This window comes from Hesperophylax consimilis, chromosome 21 (genome assembly GCF_061612785.1).
Source record: "Hesperophylax consimilis isolate HC1 chromosome 21, BYU_Hcon_1.0, whole genome shotgun sequence".
Taxonomy (NCBI): Eukaryota; Metazoa; Arthropoda; class Insecta; order Trichoptera; family Limnephilidae; genus Hesperophylax; species Hesperophylax consimilis.
In genome coordinates, this window is record NC_142856.1 from 21,400,033 (window position 1) to 21,412,151 (window position 12,119).

A 12,119-nucleotide genomic window follows, 5' to 3' on the forward strand; every position below is an offset into this window, starting at 1 on the left:
ATCAATTTATGAAACTAAGTTTTAATGACTATATCAATTTTATTCGGGACATAACTTTTCAAATCATTAATATCAGATGTTTGAACATAATAATTAAATATATATTTTCTCATTTCAGCAAATAAATTATGAAACGCTTTACTTATCTGGTAGTTCCCCAAAAATGTATATCACTATTAGGTCAATTTATTTCTGTAATTAAGAAAAATATTTTTGGAATAACTTATTGAGTAAAACCTGAAATTGTAATATTTAATTATTGAAAATAAAAAAAATAAATCACCATAGAATTGCAAAAAATCAATAGATGTCGCACATAAAAAATGGATATAATTATCGAAGACACTATCTAGATTGCATTTAGTTAGAGTTGAATCTTTCGATAATAGATAAAAATAGCAGCCAATAAAAATGTGCAGCGCTCCGACAAGGCGAAGTTCAAATCCCAGATGCGACCGTATTTTTTCTGATTTTTCTGTTACAAATTTTCGTTTAAAAATCGCTAATACCATCAATTTTTTTTTTTAATATTCTTCGTCTCAAATTATTCAAAAGGTTTACAAGGTAATAAATGAACAAGCGATTCAATATTTTTCAGATCACCCAGTGATTGTCAACATCGTAAACCCAATCAGCTTGCATTTGTATTTTCCCACAAATTTTTCGGGTTTTTAGGTAACAGGAGGTTTCGGAAATTTTTGATTTTGAACAAGGTTATCCAGAAACCCTTGAATATATGGAAAATTTTTGTTGAAAGTTCTTATCTGTGTGAGAGATCGCTACGACTTCTGTTGTTGTATCTGAGGTGTCCCTCATAATATGATGTGCTTTGAGTTGTTTTAATTTCTTTTTTTTTCCTTATGAAAGCGCTTCGGTTTGTACGGTATTAAAGAAGGGGAACTACAGGGTTTTCCAATACGAGGTGCTATTTTGATATTCAATCTTAAAAGATCAATGGTTTCGTTGCTTGTGTGGCACGTAGCGCCGTTTTGTTGAAAGTAAACGTTGTCCACATCAATGTTATCCAATTCCGGCCATAAAAAATCATTAATCATCTCTCGATAGCGATCCATTCACCGTAACTCTTGATCAAGCCTCATTTTCGAAAAATTAAGGTCCAATAACTTCGCCGGACCATAAACCGCACCAAACAGTCACACGTTGAGGATAAAGAGACTTTTCAACAATAACTCTTGGGTTTTCCGAGCCTCAGATACGACAATTTTGCTTTTTGACGAAGCCGCCGAGGTGGGAATTGGCCTCATCACTCAAGATGATTTGCATTTGATTCACTCAAGTGAATTTTAATAATTTTAATGCGTTGTTGAAGCGTGTATCGTTCCATTTTTATTAATGGCGTAGTTTCTACTTGTCAAATGTCAAAAAATTACAGTTTCAAAAGTAACATCTACTGAAATAGCGGGTTATTCAAAATAACACCTCTTATTGGAAAACCCTGTATATCGCCTTCCGTTTTGCAGCGTTGTAAGGCGGAATAGGGTAGCGGCTGTAGGAAGGAATTTATTGAAGTGGGTCTTGCAGGAGGTTCGGATTATATGAAGGAGGAAAACAGGTGCCTGTAGCTCGTTACCATAAGCGAGTCGACATACACAAAAACGTGTCGCAAAAACGGCCCGTTCTCACGAAGCCGACACAAACTACTGCGAACGGGTACTTTGCTGATGGTTGCACAAGTTATACATAGTATGATATAGTCGTGTTCAACTGCACGGAATATAGTTACAAGATGGCTATAGTAACATACCTCAATAATATTATAACTAAGCATAGCATCATACTATGTATTTTAATTGTTTGTAAAAACCTGTATAGGCGTGAAATATATTTAAATAAATATTTATTCCAATAATTTTTTTTAACATAAACTTATATTTACAAGACAAATGAAACTATCTTTATAAACTTAAATTTGAAAAGCATAAATTTATTTATTTATTAAACGCCATAAAAGGCTTTTACAATAATGTGATACATGAGATTATAAGTACACAGTGGTACATAGGCGAATATTAGTATTACATTTAAGAACACAACAATATGTATACAAAACGACATTGAATGTGATACAGCTGAATTTTTCTTAAGGCATAGAATGCTACAATAATAGAAAACACTTCATTTAAACAGGATAAAAATATACAGAAAAGGTGACTTGCCAACAGATACAATCTAGCAAAATATTATAGTAGTAGCGCAAATAGTAGTGAGTTTATTGTTACAATCAAATTTATCTCCACTTGGCCACTATGGCCGGAGTGTATGGCAATGATACAATGACAAATTATTATAAATAATAATTACTAGCCTGAAACATAAATATAAATTTTTTTTTAAATCAGAGAAAAACTAAATGCCACCGACGGGAAATGCTGCTTCTGATTGCTGGTCAGGTGCACTAAGTCACTGTGCCAAGTCGGCTTATTTTTAACCGTCAACTAATTCAATTAATTCTAGTATTTTATTCAACAATAATGGCTTATTGATTTTTTAATTGTGTTTGTTCCGGAATGCTGCTACTTCCTTAGAGCGGACTTTACCCGAAGAAGAATATTATGAGGTGATTTTGTTATTGGTATAACAGACACAAGCCTACCGAACAGCTAATATCTGATAATGAATGAATGGTAAAGACGTAATAGCATGTCTGTTCTTCTAATTACTTCGACTGAGCTTAGATGATGATGTGATTGTGTGTGAGGTGTTGACGGGGGGGCAATAGGGGAGTGGTGGGGGGGTAATGTTTTCTTTTGACGTTACACGCCACTAATTAATTAAATCCACAGTCTATGACGGGATTACCTACGAGCCAGTGGCGTACAACGAACAAATCGTATAAAAAATCACAAATTTGAAAATCCCAAAAAGCATTTAAAACTTACATGCCTGCATAAGGATAACTCAACATAAAAAAGAGTAATACAAAGTCATGAAAAACTAGCTTACATAGGTTACATTGGGTTAAGTTCATAGGAGAGTTTTTTTTCATCACTCTAAGACGGGTTGTTTCACAGAATTTAATTTATCAGTATTGGCCAGTTGTTTCACAAAACTGAAATAATAACAGAACTTGAATAAAACCTTTACATAACTTTAAAATCAACTTTGAAATTTTATGAATTGTTCAAATTCTGTAAAACAACCCGTCCTTAATGACTTTACATCACTTTTGAAAAGTGTGTTAATTGCCATTGTCCTGAGTTGCAATGGAACTGTTTTATATGCCAAACAAGACAATTTTGAGTTTTTTCTCTATTGGTACGGGAGCAGAGAACACATATTCATAACGAAATTGCATCTCTAACTGGAAATTAGCATTTTGGTAGACCATTGCGGGTTCAAATCAAAATAATATTGATGAATTTGAATTTAATTGGAGTAAGCAGGTATTGATGGGAATGATTGCCTGTTTAATGAAATTTTTACGTTTAATATAAGTTTTGGTCCTACCCTCCATATTGCAATAAAATAGATGCTTGATATTTAATTAATTATCTATTTAATCCTTTCATTTATTATATGACACCATAACAGGAACAAAAATGCATACCTAAATGTAAAATAAAAATCGATAGTAAAACAGGGTGAAGATGTTCTATTTTTGAGGTGTTATGCAGTGTTGCGCTTTCTCCTTCTTTAGTCAATATTTCGAACAGCGTTACATGACAAAATACCTCGAAAATAAATCACGGTAAAACTTTTAGCCCTGAAAATCTCAAATCATCATATCAATGAAAATAAAACTTGTCTGTTTTTGCCGGTATGTCAATTTGTTGATCACTTTTAACTAATCGATATATATATATATTAAGATTTCGGTGACATATTTACATAAGTTAGTGAGAAAAAGACAGTCAAAATGAGAATGGGCAATTACTAGTTGCGTGCAATCGTATTCTAATTCACCACATAGAATATGTATGGTTCCACGCGCAGCTATTGTCAGATTGATTTAAAAAATGTAATTTAATTAAGATTCGCTTGGGGCAGGTCCCAGGTAATGGGAGACTAATAAGGCTGCTTTAATCTCCACACCTCGGGGGTCTCGGAGCCCTGGGGCTGGGGGGAACGCTAAGGGTGGGCCGCAATAACCTCACTTCACACGTATCTCCTGAATACCGTACTGTATAACTCTATAAGGGTGGGGGGTTTAACATTTAATCAAAGAGCTGGATTGTCTTTACTTTTCTTGTAGCCAGAATACAAATAAAAGCAATTATGACTGGTATTATTTTTTCTAAATTTAACACTAAATCTCAACTTCTATTTCTAAATCTAACGATGGTATACGCAGTAGTGAACACGCGATTTTCACATATTGTAATTATTGTTGCACAATGTTTATGGCGGCCTCTAAACATCATATCACTCAACATTTTCTGTGACGCTAAAGAATTATTTATTGTATTTTATCACACTGATTTGATGACAAGAAGTTAACAATATTATTTGATGTTTTATTAAGTGCGTTGATTTCACAGAAACGGAAACATACGTTTAGTGACCAGATCTGAATAGCTAGGTACATCCCCACCTTCCTATCTCCCATCTCCTTCCTCTTCCCATTGCCATCTGTCTCACAATTACCTCAATTGGGGATGCCATAGAGTTACTGGCTTCAGACTTTTGGAGCAGTTAGAACTCCTGTGCGGTAATAACATTAAAAAACACATCTTTTCCGACAGTGGCTTCATTGTTCGCTGAGCGTCACCCAACCATCGGGAATATAGTTTTTCTACGTTTACGTAGAGTAGTGGAGATCTTATGATATAAATTTCAACAATTTTCGATACATTTAAATAAATAGATATAACGAAATGTGTCAAAGAGGAGAACACGGGATAAAAGCAATTATCGAAATTATTTAATAAAATAAGTTGCAAGTATTTATCAAATTTTATTAAGGGGAATATCACAAATTAAAACATAGAAACATCCGCAAGCGATAAAATATTATTGTAATACTACCTCAGACCCCTGAAAAATCAGAATTATTTTTTAAATAAAAGTTTAAAAAAAAATTGATTTTAAATTTTTAAAAATAAAAATACAAGAATCGAACCCTGGACAACTGCATGGAAGGTAACTGTCCTGAACACTACACCACAAACTATTAAAATTAATTTGGGAATGCTGCGTACTCACAGATGTCAACTGTTTATTTATTGCCACACACGTTACTTAACTTATCGTATGTCGATCAAGTTTTGTGGTCTATTTTTAAATCTAAGATTTTCAGCATTATCTCAACAGAAATATTTTCTTTGCAATCATAACCACCCCTTCAACACCTCCTCCTACCGCCGCCCACCCCGTGGCGGTTTTCACTGTCATCCCATATTTATTCTCCAATACGTCATGTTCCAACCCCTCTGTCTATTTAATCCCTTTGTCCAGCTTCGGATAAAGCCTGAAAAAGGAAGATTATTACGTTTCCAAAATAATGGTCAGTAAAAAATATTTAGATTAAATAAATTATTATTTTGAATATTTGTGAATTTTTAGGAATTTTCATGATTTTTTTTGTTCGGGAGGGATATAGGGTTAAAGTTATAACAAAGCACCGTAACAATGAATTTTAATAAATTAAGGATGATTGTTTGTGTTGGACATACCAGTTCAGGGGCTCTAACGGTCGGGGTATTTTGAAGAAATTTACGGGCACCTGTTTTTAATTTTATTTTTTTGTTTGAAATAAAGACAGGTGAACTATATTACCACCCGCTAATCGATAGATCTATGGTCGACTTTGGCCTGGCAGGCCTAGACAATCAATCTTTCCGTTTGGTTTATTTAGTTATTTCTGATGAACGTATTACTAAATTTTCAAATGTTTCTCGAGGGATCCCTCGGGAAGTTACTAATTCACCGTCTAGAAAAAATCTGTTGGTTGCCGTTAATTTTATAGTTGAAAAACGGTTTTAAAATTTTCGAACCGTTTTACATAAAATATTTTCATTATAGGGTCCTGTTTTGATTAATCTTACATATAAATAACTTACTTCCGCAGGGATCCCTCTAAAAACATTTGATTCGGTCAACCGCTAAAATGGTTTGTCAGTTACATTGAAAATAGAAAAAAATACTTAAATACAGCGGTGATAAATTAGATATCAGGTATGGAGTACCGCAGGGCAGCGTATTGGGTCTCATATTATTTCTAATCTACATTAATAGTCTATCTGAGATAAACCTAGGAAAAATAGAGTACATAGTAATCAGTTATGCAGACGACACAATGATGTTGTTCAAGGCACAATCATGAGACAAGAACTTCATAAACACAGAAAGAGAGATAAGTGAAAAATAAAAATGGCTTGAAAATAATTTACTAACAATCAACATTTCTAAAGCAAAATACTAAACTTTCGGCAAAATAAATAGCTAGTCAACCAAATAACCGTCCACAACTACATCTTCAACCCTGTATATAACACATACTGTGCTTGTGACAAAATTGAAATGCAGATAATATTACATATCTCGGATTAACTGTTGACCATAAACTAAAATGTGATCTCCATGACAATTTACTCATAAGAAAATTCCGGAAACTGTCATAAACCTTCACAACAATATGAAAAACGTTGTTATTAAATCAACTAAAAAAATTTTTTTTGCACACTTTCAAAGTAATTCTAAGGCACGAAACGCCACTTGCTGTCGCTTCGTTCTTTTCCAATAATTCGAGGCTCGGCTCGCAAATACAGCATAACATATGGTATACCGGTATGTGGAGAAGCAGCAGATGCTTACCTCAAGCCTCTAAAAATAAACATTAATTATAATCATGTTTAAAAAGTCTTGCCAACATCCAACAGAACAGCTAACTATGAAAAACAAATTACTAGACGTTAATAAACTATTAATTAAGAAAATCATCAAAGAATTTCAAGTACCCTATATTAAATCAACTTTTGCAAAAAAAATATTAATCTTACCTGGTATCACTTAAATTCAACAATTTCTTAACACAAACAAAAACTTACATCACCCCAAATAATCTGAATTGATTTTTCAAAATATTTTTAATGTGGTTGACCGGAAAAAACGAACAGACATTCGAATCATTCACATTTCATTCAATTTCTAACAAAATTACATACTGTTACAATATAATAGAATAATATATATAGTGTAGGTACTTATTGCTTGTTTGCATCGTGTTATTTATCATGTAATTACTGTATTTATAACTTGTTTATGTTAATAATTTATTATTTGTTAATTACCCTCCTCAAAATAGAATTTGTCTAATGAGGCGGGTAAAGAAAACTATGTAATAAAAAAAAACAAAACAAAATTAAATTAATAAATAGTTCTGGGTTGCCGGCACTGAAACTGAAAGAAAACTTTGAGTTTATGATTTCCAAAAGGGACAGCTAATATCACAATTAGGAAACAAGAGAATTAGAGTACCATGAAAAGAAACAAAGACAAACATCAATTCATTATTTTAAATGAATCGTCTCAATCAAAGATATTAGAAGAACGAGATGTGCTATGCGCAGTTCGTACTGAGTGGAATTGTTTTGCCGAGTGTCGCCGGTTTTGTTCACCAATACTACTGCACACCTTCGCTTGCGCTAAGGTATCCGCACTAATACATAGAACAGATTTCTGTGCGTACACGTCCCGATACCGTTCAAAGTACCCTAATTAGGTAGTACTCCGGCTACGGTCCGGCGGCCAACATAGCATATCTCGTTCTTCTAATATCTTTGGTCTCAATTGATATTTTTTAGATACAGCATTTACCAAAGCTAAAACTATTCGCATTTTCATCTAATTTTATCAACTTTTGAGTTTTATTATATTGCTAATAGATGCACACAATACGATTTTAATAAATACTTTACGAGCTTTCACAACATTTAATCAAAACCAAGTCAAAGGACTTTTCATGAAACTTTGCCTTACGTTCGAAAAGAACGTGGAAGTTAGTACGAACCAAGGTAAAAACCTATCAGGAAACTCACCGCAAGCCCCCGTCCTTTGGTGAACTACTAAATATAGCCTGAAAACGATGTGATTCTATTGCATAACCTAGTAGTGAATTATAAAAAATTGTATTATATTAAGTATGGTGTTCTTTGTTTTAGACAGATATATACATACGGTAACCGGATAAATTATCACAATGATAATTCATCACATCTTTAAAAAGTTATATAAAGTCATGAAAAGTGATGAAACAAAATTTTTATTAACTGGGTTATGTAGGTTAGGTTAGGTAAGGTTAAAAAAAAATTTTTTTCATCGTTTCTACTGACTTTATATCATTTTATAAAAGTGTGTTGAATTGTCACTGTGTTGAGTTATCATGGAACCATACAAACATATTTTGATAATATTAGTATCTGAATGCCTGTACAGCAAGGATTGTTGTAGACGGAAGTGGCGCCCTCTATTATTTTAAAAAAGAACCGTTGAAGTTTTCAAACAGCATCGCCGATAATTTTTTTTCTTTCAAAACTTGGATTATATAATTATTTTCCGATCATTTTTCCGCACACAACATTTTAGATTTTTTCAGAAAAATAAAAATTTATCAAAATGGAAATTTTTTAATCTTAACATAATAACTAATAGATAAAATTTCTTATAAATTTTTCTGACCAATTTTCAAGGCCAAAACTTTTTGATATTTCAATGTTTCCCGATGTACTTTTAAAAATAATATTAGCTAAAACATTCGTTTTTAAAAAAAATAAAAAATCGTTTTCAGCTACAACAACATCAATAATGTAATTTTTTGTAGTACTAGCATTGTAGTACACCCAAAAATCACGAGCAGCCACTGCTTATGAGGGAAAAACTAGATTTGTATATAAAAAACGAACAAAGTTATAACACATACATATATTACGTAGGCATTCATAATTGGTTTAAAGTTAGTTAGAAAAATGAATACACCATTGTTATTAACAAAAATTTTCACCCATTCTAATAATTGCTGTTGTACGTACAAACGGGAAAAACTACCATCAGGTACTAGATAGGGCGAAGCCTATCAAAAAGCCGCATGCATGGCCTAGCATCCAGAAACCCGTTGAAGAAGATTTTTATGTTCTGTAATATATTATTTTATCAGAACTAAAAAAGTACAAGAGCACAGATACTTTCAGTATTCTTTCATATCTGGTGAAAGACCAAAATTATTCAGAATCAAAACTTTTCATTTCTTTTTTATGCAGGTAACAATATTATAATGTGATTTTAAAATCAGGTCTTTCTCAATCTCCATTTCCTTCTACTGCACAACCTTCCCTATTTATTTGACAACTAAAGCCTCTGTCGTTGATCCCCCTATGTTGTTCGATATGTTTGGCGACTTGGCAGGGGTGAACGGGTTAATGGGGTGCGGTTTGTTAAGAACTTCTGCCTTCTGCTCACCTGCTGCGTTTCGGGCCGGATCGGGAGAGGCCGGCGGAGGGAGACCCTATGGCCTATCCAGCCAGAATGTCTAGTTGGAGAGGCCCCAGATTCCTACCCACCCCTCGTACCTTTTCCATCCCAGAACTTCTTCTCCTACCTTTCCCTAAAAAGACTCTCCACAGAGCAATCCCAAAGATGATAAAGGTCCTCAGGGAAATTACTTTTCTCACACCCTCCTGTGTAGATCTAACATAATTACTTTTTAATTTGGAATCCCGTGAACCTTAAGACGTAATCAATTCATAAACAAATGTAATCATTCGATGAGGAAAAAAACCAGTTGTTTAATTTGTCCTGAAATACAGCAGTTGGGTAGCTACACTCGTCACTAATACTTTTATCTGATTCGGTAATCCAGCCCTTTATTTAACGATCACGATTTAACTGCAATTGTTAAACTGAACTCACTGTTGGCAATTAAGAGCCAAATAAACGGTTGTTAGGTAAATACACGGCCTCAAATATAAAATAATCCCACCAATCATTTAATTAGCATGTTTCCCGGTGCACCTAATCCCTTGAACATGCAAAACAAAACAGGGCAGAAGTTGTTTGCATCATTTAATCCAGTGTGTTTCAATCTTAGTTGACTCACCGCCCCCTTTTCAAATAAACATTAAAACAAAAATAGTTCAAAACCATTTTCACTTCTTCTATCGTATGGTGGGGAGTCAGGGGGGCGAGTCAGTCTAGGGCCTCGGGTGTAGCCCTGTAGAGTGTGGACCTCATCAATCCCGCCGGCAAACGTAGGTACTAGATCACGTGTTTGGTGGTCTGTAACGCACCGCATTCACACATCGACGACTTTATGGGCTTACTCATGCATCATGTGGGTATAGCGGCTGTGGAAGGACCTCATCATATTGATAGCGGAACAGAGTTTACGAGGCATTGAGAATAAAGTCTGTCTTTCAGTGGTGTAGTGTACGAGATTGGCATTTCTCGCGTCAGCCGATTTTCACCAAAGTTTTATCGGGAAGAGCCTCTCTCTTTCCGTCCAGAAGGGTTTGTGAGAGAAAAGAAATACCATCTATTAAGACGTACCGACTGGAGAGTCGATCAGTTGTTTACATTTCCTTAAATCTTTTTTGCTCTTCACGATTCCTCACAAATTTAATTCGTTTGCTGAATACTTCATAATAATTTTACTGGAGTTCGCGGGTTCAAATCCCGGCGTGCGCAAGTAAATTTTATTCGATTAATTTATCTTATTTCACAATTTACTCATATAAAAGACTATGTAGTATATTTGCAGCACGTTGGAAGATACTCTCAGAATCACCCTGGTGTCAGACCACCATTTAGAACTTTGCTTGAAATGGCTTTGACCGAATTTAGTGATCTGAATAGCCAGGTACTTCCCCACCTTCCTCCTCCAAATCTACTTCCTTTCTCTACTACATGATAAAAATGAAAATACGTACAGAAGTTAATAATAACATCAAATATTAAATCTTACGAAGTTTGAGTTGGAGAACGTATTAAACACACGAAAACCATAAATAAATATACATAAAATTTAAACCTTCCCACGGGATAAAACATGTGTGAACTAATTATTGAAATTTAGGTTTATTCTACAGTATGGTAGCTTTTTGCTCTTTATAATATTTTGATAAATATACCAATATTCGTATAATTTTGGGCAAAAAAACTTTTTTTTATATAATAGTGGCATATATGAATTAAAATGTGACCAGGCCGATTGCAACGCTACTTATATCGGACAGATGGGAAGGGTTTTCTCAACTAGATTCAAAGAACATATAAGATGTTATAATAATAAGAGCACATTTTCAAAATTCGCAGAACACCTCTTAGGACGGGTTGTTTCGGAGAATTTGAACAATTCATCGAATTTCAACGTTCATTTCCGGGTTCTGTGAAAGTTCTATTCAGGTTCTGTTATTATATCATTTTAGGCTAGTAGTTTGACAAAACTGAAATTAAAACAGAACTTGAAAAAATCTCTCACAGAACTAGAAAATGAACGTTGAAATTCGATGAATTGTTCAAATTCTCCGAAACAACTCGTCCTTAGTAAATCACGTAAATCAAGTAAAATCACGTCCCGCTTGACAACAATGAACTTAAACCCTTGCACATAGAAAGAAAGGGCATTAGATTAAATTTACTTGAACAATTAGAAATCAATAAAAGAACCAATGACCCTAATATAACATTAATTAATAAAGTAAGGAAAATTATTTATTCCCCGCTTCTAAGTATGTTCACAAAACCTAAACAATATAACACATTTAAATAAATTAATAACTGCTACATCATTATTGAACAATTAAGAAAACATTAATGTGGGGAAAACAGACTTCAAAATACCCCTACAGAATATGAAATCTATTGTCACAATTATTTTTATCAGTAAATTGGTTTAACCGGTAATAAATCAGTTTAAATTTGGGAGGGGGTAAAATAAAATCATATTAATAAGTCGTCTAAACGTGGATAAACCACAGTTTGAAAATGGCCTTGAAAGCCGAAACAGCTGTAACAATAACAAAAACCAAAAAATACTTGCAGAACTTAATAATTATATTATTAAATTTGATTTTAATTAAATTAAAAAAAAATTAAATGGAGTTCTACGAATCAAACACAAAAACAATAAATAAAAAACTATTACATTCGAAAAAAAATTTCAAATG